A 9,277-nucleotide genomic window follows, 5' to 3' on the forward strand; every position below is an offset into this window, starting at 1 on the left:
GTACTGTAAATTTACGATTGCTTTTCCCTGTGTAAAGCAGTGGGAACAGGAAGAGGTATAGCATACAAAAACGGCTTATGGTATAGGTCTGGGACGACGATGAACAATAAATAATGCTTGTAAAAAATGTTTGTCACGATAGCTAGTTCGGTAAGCTGTACAAAAACTTTTTGCCAAGGACAAGACTTAATTAGGAGCACCAAAATTTCCATTAAAAAAACTAATACACGTTTTTTATTGTTACGCAGATACCATTTTTCTCAGTCGCATCGAATGCTTTCAGGAAATAGAGCGTATATACTCGGATCGACTGTATTTCATAAATCAGTACGTTTGGAAAGCGAAGAAGTGTCGGAAACAAATAAAAATTTTCCCCGCTGGATGTATTTGTGCTCATAGCGGCGACAATAATTCTTACCCCAGTAGGTAAGGACAATGAAATGTAATATTTTGCAATTAGGATATATTTTCTTCCTGCTCGTCGGTCCGACCAGCTGTTACTAGATTTTTTTTACTACAACGAAAACATGATCTTCTGAGTTTATTTCGACAGGTTTCAGGGTAAGTTAGATAAAACTAGTCAAACGCGAGATCCAGAGGAAGACTGAGGTTTTCAGATAAGACTAAATGCAAAGATCTATCATCATAAACCTGTACCGGTTTATGAGATGATAAACTGATGACAGACAGACGGACAAAACATTTAACCATTTGGAAAGCATTATTTATATATTTTAATGCGATAGTGCGATTGTCCATCATATATTATCAGCTTTAAGTTGAAATTTGTATTTTTTTTAAGAACTCTTCCTGCGTACGCGCTGTTTTTCACTGTTTCAAAGGACTCTTGTTTTTATTTTCATCATACTTGGATACCCCTGGCTTTTTCGCGATATATTTCGTACTTTTTCTATTGACGTAACTGCACAAACATTGTTTTAAATTGTTTAAAATCACGATAGCGTTATGACACTTGGACTTCCAAGTATGAGGTCTTAAATTCGAATCTTAGCATTCACCACAACTCGAATTATTGTGCATATAATACAGCTAATTTGACACTCATATACAGTTCCATATTAATATTCAATAAATTAATTTAAATTTAAAAATGTTACTTTGAACAACCTCCGGTCGACTTGTATTTGTTATTATATATATACCTATATAAGCCGCCTAGACGCTTTATCTAGTTGCCAGCTCACAAAGCAATGACGTGATGCCGCGAGTAAACGTAATGCATGTTATTCACAGGGTAAGTCATTCTATGAATGAACTTTCGCACAGAGTGATTACCATTTATTTTGAGTAACACTTTTATTATTTAGTTTGTTTGAAAAAAAAAACTTCCAATTTGCGAATTATTGAAACCTATCGTGACTCATTGATCGATGACGTCAAGTTGATAAAAGCACGTGACAAGCCACAAGCATTTCCTTAATCTCGGCTGGAAGAAAGTTTCTAAGACGATGAAGGGCACGCTGTTTGTTTGTGATTTTCTTTAAAAAGAACAAGAGATCGATCACTGTCAGACAAAAATCGATAACCGACAATTTGTTTCATTAAGTTCTTCGTTCATAGATCTTTAATCCTGAAACAAGAAAAAAAGCTTACCTTAAGGTAAGTCTCAGGAATCATCATCAGCATTTCATCTTATGTCATAACTCACATCGGTTTCGCTGGTTCGTTTCTTTTCAGTTGACCAGAGTTACGGATTTTAATCAAATGCGAGCTTAAACTTAGTACCTTCTGATTTTTATTTGACTATAAAAAGAAAACTCCTTTGCTAATTAAACGATAAGATTGTGCAATTGGATTATAGGCAAGTTAACAACCACATTTGCTAACCACCGCTCTGCTCAAACGGACAAATGGACAACCGGTCAATATTTGTTATATTCTGTTTAATAAGTGCGATCAATTGTCAAATGGAACCTTTCGTTGTCGGGGGTGAGGTCGCTGACATAGCAGATTTCCCACACGTCGCGTTTTTGGAAATACTCTGCTATGATAGAAAAAAGAGAGTAAAAGACATGCTTGCTTGGAGTTGCGGGTCGTCTATTTTGAACGAGAAGATTTTGCTCACAGCTGCACATTGTCTGATAGGCTGTAGTGCAGAAAGCGTCGGTTCAATAAAGGTGGGGCGGTCTAAAATAAGCGGGAGTGCTTATTCAACTATGAAAGGTTATGTCCTTCATGAGAATTATATTCCAATTAGAGGTGAATATGACTTAGGGTTGGTTCGATCCAGAACGGAATTTTATTTAGGCAATAACGTGAAGCGAGTTGCCATAATGCAGAACCCACCTTACTTTGAAAAGGCACAGATAGCCGGTTGGGGACTGAAAGATGTAAGTAATTATTAAACATTTACTATGACAACTTAATATTTATATTATCTGCTAGGTTAGCAGGCTTCGCTTTTTTGTAGTTTTTGGATAGATCATATCATAAAATCAAAAAGTAAGGAGAAAGATGCCTCCTGAGAAGTATATTAAATTGTGCCAGCAAATGACACGGCACGAACGGCTTTACTTGAGAAAGTAATATTAGTCAGCAAATAAGAAGACTAAATGGGGATCTCTTTATGAATACACCTAGCTTTTTGCCTGAACTGGCGGGCTTAACTAGCGGGGTCCACTCCGGGTCTTGGACTCCCGATGATGAAATCAGCGCATCTTCATGCACCCCTAGCCTATCTCACAGGTGCTGCCCAATTATGCTGCCACGACAGGCAGCTGTCATGGCAGCATAATTTTGGCATATTTTTTAAGTTTTGTAGCTATTATGGTCCGTCCATGTCTTTTCGTTTATAGAACAGCCGTGAATGACATCATTTAAAAATAATGTACAATCGAACATTACATTTTCAACAATACTTGACATGACATGATTTTTATATACGGATAAACATTTTCTAAGTAGCATAGAACGCTTTCAGGAAATTGAGAGGTATCCTCGAAATGAACTGCGTTATCTAGATCAATACGTGCTAACGACGCCGCAGTGTGAAAGATATTTGGAAAAGTTAGCACCTGGATTATTTTGTGCCCACAGTGGAAACTATACTTCTTACGCCAGGAGGTGAGTTCAATTAAATTTAATATTATGGAAATAGGATATACCCGAGGCGCAATTGTCGAGTGACAAATAAGTAAGTGGGCTAGGCATTCAAACCCGCACTTATTTGTCACCCAAGACAAACTTTATAAAAACTATATATTTGATACTATGAACCTTTCAACCATCTAATTATGACGGTTTAAGCAGCGGTTCCTGAGAAATAGGGTTAGAACCCTAAAAATTTCAACTCAAGTGGAAGTTTGTCACCCAACCGATTTAGTCTTATTTTACCCTATTTGTAACGAACCCGTCGTCAACGCAGTATTTTAAATCTGACTCGCACTTGACAGGTTTCTATTTAAGGGGCCTGAAACATGTCGAAAACTTTAACCAAACTCAGGAATCCACATTTTTTGCTTTTCTTTAATTTAATTGAAACATTACATTCATAATTGGCCTAGCCTTTTCCCAACTATGTTGGGGTCGGCTTGAAACATTACATTGTGGAAGTAAAAAAAAACTTAGTGGTATTTTAAAAATCAAAATAAAACCAGTTCGACCTAGGCAACTTTGTGCTAAAGTAATTTTAACTTCAAATAAAATACTTTAAATATAGTTACCTAACTAGATACGCCTAAATAGTAAACCAATATTAAGAAAACACAGCCAGAAAACAAAAACTTTAAAACATTAATGTTATAGATCGCGTCCCTATAGCCGTCCTATATATGTCGTTATTTAGAATTTAACGGATTTCGAACCAAGTCTATGACGCCAATTTTATGATGACCGAACTTAATTCAGTCGTAAAAGCTACATCTCAAAGAGTAATTAAACGATAAGAGAGCGAGAGTCCATTCGTTCTCGACGGAACTAGTAACCGCGCGACAACACACATGAAAATTAAATCGCTTCTTACCTTATTTTGTTTAATAAGTCGGATCAAATGCCAAATGGAACCTTTCGTAGTCGAAGGAACAGGTGCTAAAATAACGAAATTTCCCCACTCTGCGTTTTTGGCAATTTTATGCCACTATGAGGAAATCGGCGAGACACAACCTTGGACTTGCGGTTCGTCGATTTTGAATTCGAGAGTCGTATTGACAGCGGCGCATTGTCTGTGGGGCTGTGCACAGAGCACCAAAGCTTTGGTGATGGTGGGGAGCTCAAGCATAGCTAAAGGTATTCAACACGCATTCGTTGTAATGAATTTTGTGCTACACGAGAAGTACGTAGACCATAGACACGCCTATGACTTAGCCTTGGCGACTACTGAAAAACCTTTTGTTCTTGGGCCCACCGTGAAACGAGTAGCACTGATGGAGAACCCACCTTACTATGAGCCGGCGGAAATAGCTGGATGGGGATATATTAATGTGAGTTTTCTCCAAGTATTTACCATATTTCGTTTATTTTGCTTCATGCTGGCCACACAAAATCATACGGTCGTAAAAGCCTATGGCTAGATTGTTGATAAGCGGACGACCCCGCGGTTCCAAAGGCACTTGTTAACAGTGGATCATTCTACTATTTTCAGGAAGACCTGGAACCAGCAGAAATATTGTATCACACTGATCAGCAAGTATGGAAATTAAAAGATTGTCAAAAAGTTATGAAATCATTACCCATCGGAGTAATTTGTGCGAGCAACAAAAACCCCAAGTCTTACCCCGCTCGGTAAGAATTAAACACGTATATGTAATATTATACCCAATCCGTTTAAGGAGTAACCTTCTGACAGTTACAATGTAAGTGCAATGTACAATGTAAGTATGAGTATAATGTTGGGTTTAGATTGTGTTTAGAGTGTGACTTTGACAGTCGTTACAAGTAGTCAGAAGCTTGAAAAGTCTGATAACCAGTCTGTTACAACCCAGTTACGTGGGCACACACGTAATGTTGCCCACGTAACTGGGTTGAGGAGGTCAGATAGGCAGTCGCTCCTTGTAAAACACTGGTACTTGGCTGAAACCGGTTGGACTGGAAGCCGACCCCAACATAGCTAGGAAAAGGCTAGGCCGATGATGATGCACATCTGGTATCCTCTCCACTCGGGCCTCGGAATATGAATGTCTCGGATCAATTGCTAAACCAAGATAACTATAATAATTCACGAATTTCCTCAACTAAAATGGGATGAATTGCTGAAAATTCACTCAAAAAAGTGCTAACCATAAATAGATCTGAAATGAGGGAAAAACTGTAATGACGAAATTTATATTAGCCGCCCTAAGAAGAAGCTGAAGTCGAAGACAGAATTAGGAGCACAAATGTTTTAATAGATATTAAAGTGACGAAGTAAGTATCAGCCCTATTAAAGAAGAAAGGAAATGTCTTAGAAGTCTATTAGAGACGTTTGAAAAAAATATGAAAATCACTTAACTTCTTAGGAATGCGTGTTGAGCAGCAAATATCTCATATGCTTGAATTTCGTTTATGAAGCTTCCCTTACTTAGATTTAATCGATGTGGAAGAAGACAGTAGAGAAAAAAGAAACAAATATCGCAGATAAGCTGCATTTTAAACTTCAACATGCATGGAGTTACATCAAATGTGAAAAATGTACACCGAAAATTACCTGCTACGACCACATACGAAACCAAAAATCTTATACCAACAGATAAGTAAAATAAAATGTTTATAGAATACCTTTACTGTCAACTTCCACTTGAATTTTTTTCGGTACATCTCTAGAATTTTATTGTATACACCTTTGTACGGTGCTGTTAAAACCGGGTGGATGTTTAAAGCAGTTTCTAGTTTCAAACATTAAGTTAGATTTGCTTTCGAAGCAAATATAACTCTTAATTAAAACTCTTTTTATAGTAATAAATAATGCATAATTTAAATATGAAATATAAAGATATGTGATGTATGTACTGCTTATTGTCAAAGTTGGAACAGCCCGTAGCCTTCTGACGTGACTCAACAAAACCTTGAAAAATCCTTATGTTCGGGGGTTTCCTCGACAACAGCAACAGTCATACCGCTAGGCTATCACTGCTTTTCACTAATGCTTCTGGTATCAGGTGCCGTTTTAACTTAAAAAGACCGTAATTTATAATACCTTATAAGTCACCGTCGTAAATCCTTATGTGAAGACTCATTTAATTTTAAAAAGATTTTTTACGTTTGCATTATTTAGGGTACGAAGTTTGCCGCTACAAAACATTTACAAAATTTAATTAAAAGTTTTAATTTATTACGACTTGATAGAAACACAACAGCGCACTACGCAGCGCAGAGCGCCGTCATGGTATTAATAACACTGCAGCAGGGATTATGCTAAAAAATATTCTATTCTCTTAGTTTCTATTTTATATTTTCCTAAACTGCATCGTTTTAAAACTAATTTGAAAATATTTCCTCATGCGCCATTGGATGCGTTTCCTGTCCTAAAATATAACGTTACAAACTATGATCGAGTTGAGAGTGAAAAACCTATCCAGTGCCTAATCACTGCAGCTGCGAATATCACGCCGCCTCCACGCCGTTAAATTTCGTATTTTTTTTCTCCGATAATTTACTTGGCTATAAAAGTTATACGGGTACACCTCACCGACTAATTATCCGATAAGAGAATAATTCGGTGTCGGCTAAGCAAGTCGCAAATGGGTGTCGCGTCGATTTTTATAATATTCTGTACTGTGAGTGCAATTAGTTGCCAAATGCAACCTTTCGTGGTCGAAGGGAAAGGTGCGAGAATAACGAAATTCCCACATTCCGCGTTCATGAAAATTGTCTGCAGGGAATCGGCATCGGGAAGAGAGATCCCGTGGATTTGCGGATCGTCTATTCTGACTGAGAAAATTGTTTTGACAGCAGCACATTGTCTGTCCGACTGTGAGGGGACCAGCCGCGCTATAGTATCCGTGGGGAGTTCTAATAAAAAAGAGGGCATCGCAACAACTGTGCTCAGCTTTATCGTACACGAGTTGTACATGAGCCTTAAAACTGCTAATGACATAGCTTTGGCGAGGACCAAAACAGACTTTGTGTTTGGTCCTACTGTGCAACGAATAGCGGTGATGGAGAATCCACCTTACAATGAGAAGGCGCAGATTGCCGGATGGGGTTTGGTAGATGTGAGTCTAGTTTGTTGATTAATTTTAAATAGTTGTAAGTACATCTTCTACAAATACATTTGGCAATTTAAGGATTAGTTAATCTTGCTGTTTTAAATAACATTCCCATTGTTACCTGATCCGAATTACCTTATTATGGTTTTGGAAGCGTGTTAGCCAAGGCAATTGCCGTTGCTGCGTGGTACCAAATTGCCCCTGGACTAAGTGTAAAAGTAGAAATTGATCCTAATATTTGCCGCTCAAACAAGGATAAAGTACCCTAATATTTCTGTGAATAATGATTTTAAACAGTCGCGTGTAATATTTTCAGGAAATAAACAAGATACATGCAGATATACTATATTATGTAGACCAGTATGTGTGGAGCCCATCGGAATGTAAAAAAGTAATTACACGCTTACCTGAAGGAACAATTTGCGCGAGCAGTGTAGAGCCAAAGTCTTACGCCGCTGGGTAAGGCTCAAAATAACTGCTTAACTAAAAACCGGGTGAAAACATATTTTGCCATACATTACATAATTTAAAATTTTGGAGTTGTGAAGCGAAGTATTTACGAGCATTTTTTCTGTGTCATATGACTGTGATGTATAAGTTGTATATTTTATTTGTATATTGTAGTTGTATGTTGTATATTATTAGTCGTGTACATTATCTTCAGACATTTGGATTTTAAAAGACGATTTTAGGGTATTATTAATTAATGAATAAGACTATGGTTGGTGAGATATAATCTTTATTAAATTAAAATTATGTTTATTTTCTGGAATCAAAAACTGGTATATCATAAAATATTATTCGCTTAAATGATATCATAATCGAACTAAAATTGCTTTCATAAAAATGCATTGTGCAGTCAAACAAAACAAAATACTCGTGGACGGCCAACGAAAATTTTATTCCTCATTAAAACAGTAACTACCTCATGTAATGTGTAATTACACGATAAGACATTCATTCATCGATTGAAAAGAGCAAGTTCGCATAACACTCGACATGATCCAAAAGCAATCAATTTTCGTAATACTTCATGTGGTGCGCCTAATTAATTGTCAAATCGAACCATTCATTGTCGGCGGTATTTATGCACAAATATCGAAATTTCCTCACTCTGCCTTCCTCAATATTTTTTGCGTGCAAGCTTCTGGGATTGCGGCGCCTTGGATCTGTGGAGCTTCGATCTTGTCTGATAAGTTACTGTTGACCGCGGCGCACTGCCTAGCCGGGTGCGGCAGCCAGAGCCGCGTCACCATCCATGTTGGACACGAGCACAAGGACCTAGGCGCGGTGTCCAGCATGTTCAACTACATCATCCATGAGAAATTTAATAGTGAGTCTACTGAAAACGACATAGCGCTAGTGAGAGTCAGAACGCCGCTGACCCTTGGATTAAACGTTAAACGAGTGGCCCTCATGAAGAACCCACCTTACCACGAGAAAGCACAGATAGCAGGTTGGGGAGCTGTTAATGTAAGTTTAGGTTTTTATTTATTGCTTGACAATGAAAATCTGTAATGAGGTATCACAGGTTTTCATTTATTTATAAGATTTCATCAGAAAAAAAAATAAGAATGGATGCCTCGGGCCCATGCAATATTCAGCAGTTCATCAACTACTACATTTTACTCTAAACGTATTTGTAAATGATTAAGATAAGACAGTTTTAAAAGACAAACCGTGAATTATTCCAGGAAATTACATTTCAAACTGCAGACCTACTGAAATTCACTAACCAACGTGTGTGGACTAGAGAAGATTGTGTTAAATTAATGGATGATTTGCCAATCGGTGTCATATGTGCCAGTAGCGTCGATAATAAATCATATTCTAGTCGGTAAGACAACCCTGCCTCCAAGGAAAACTGTCAATTTGATAAGCTTAGACGTTAATAGAATTTGCTGAAATGTATGGACATGACATTTTTCATTAAATTAGACCACCTGTCACTTCTATAAACCCAGACGATTTGTTCCGAGCGTTTTTTTTTGAAATTGGATAATGGATAGGATGAGAAACAAACCAATCTAGTCATGTTTAATTTGACTTAATTATCAAGGTCATTTCGATACTTCAACCTTTACGGTATGATTTACTTTTTAAGTAGGTTGTTTTAAATTCTTCACAATCTTCGT

The sequence above is a fragment of the Trichoplusia ni genome, chromosome 4 (genome assembly GCF_003590095.1).
Source record: "Trichoplusia ni isolate ovarian cell line Hi5 chromosome 4, tn1, whole genome shotgun sequence".
Lineage (NCBI taxonomy): Eukaryota > Metazoa > Arthropoda > Insecta > Lepidoptera > Noctuidae > Trichoplusia > Trichoplusia ni.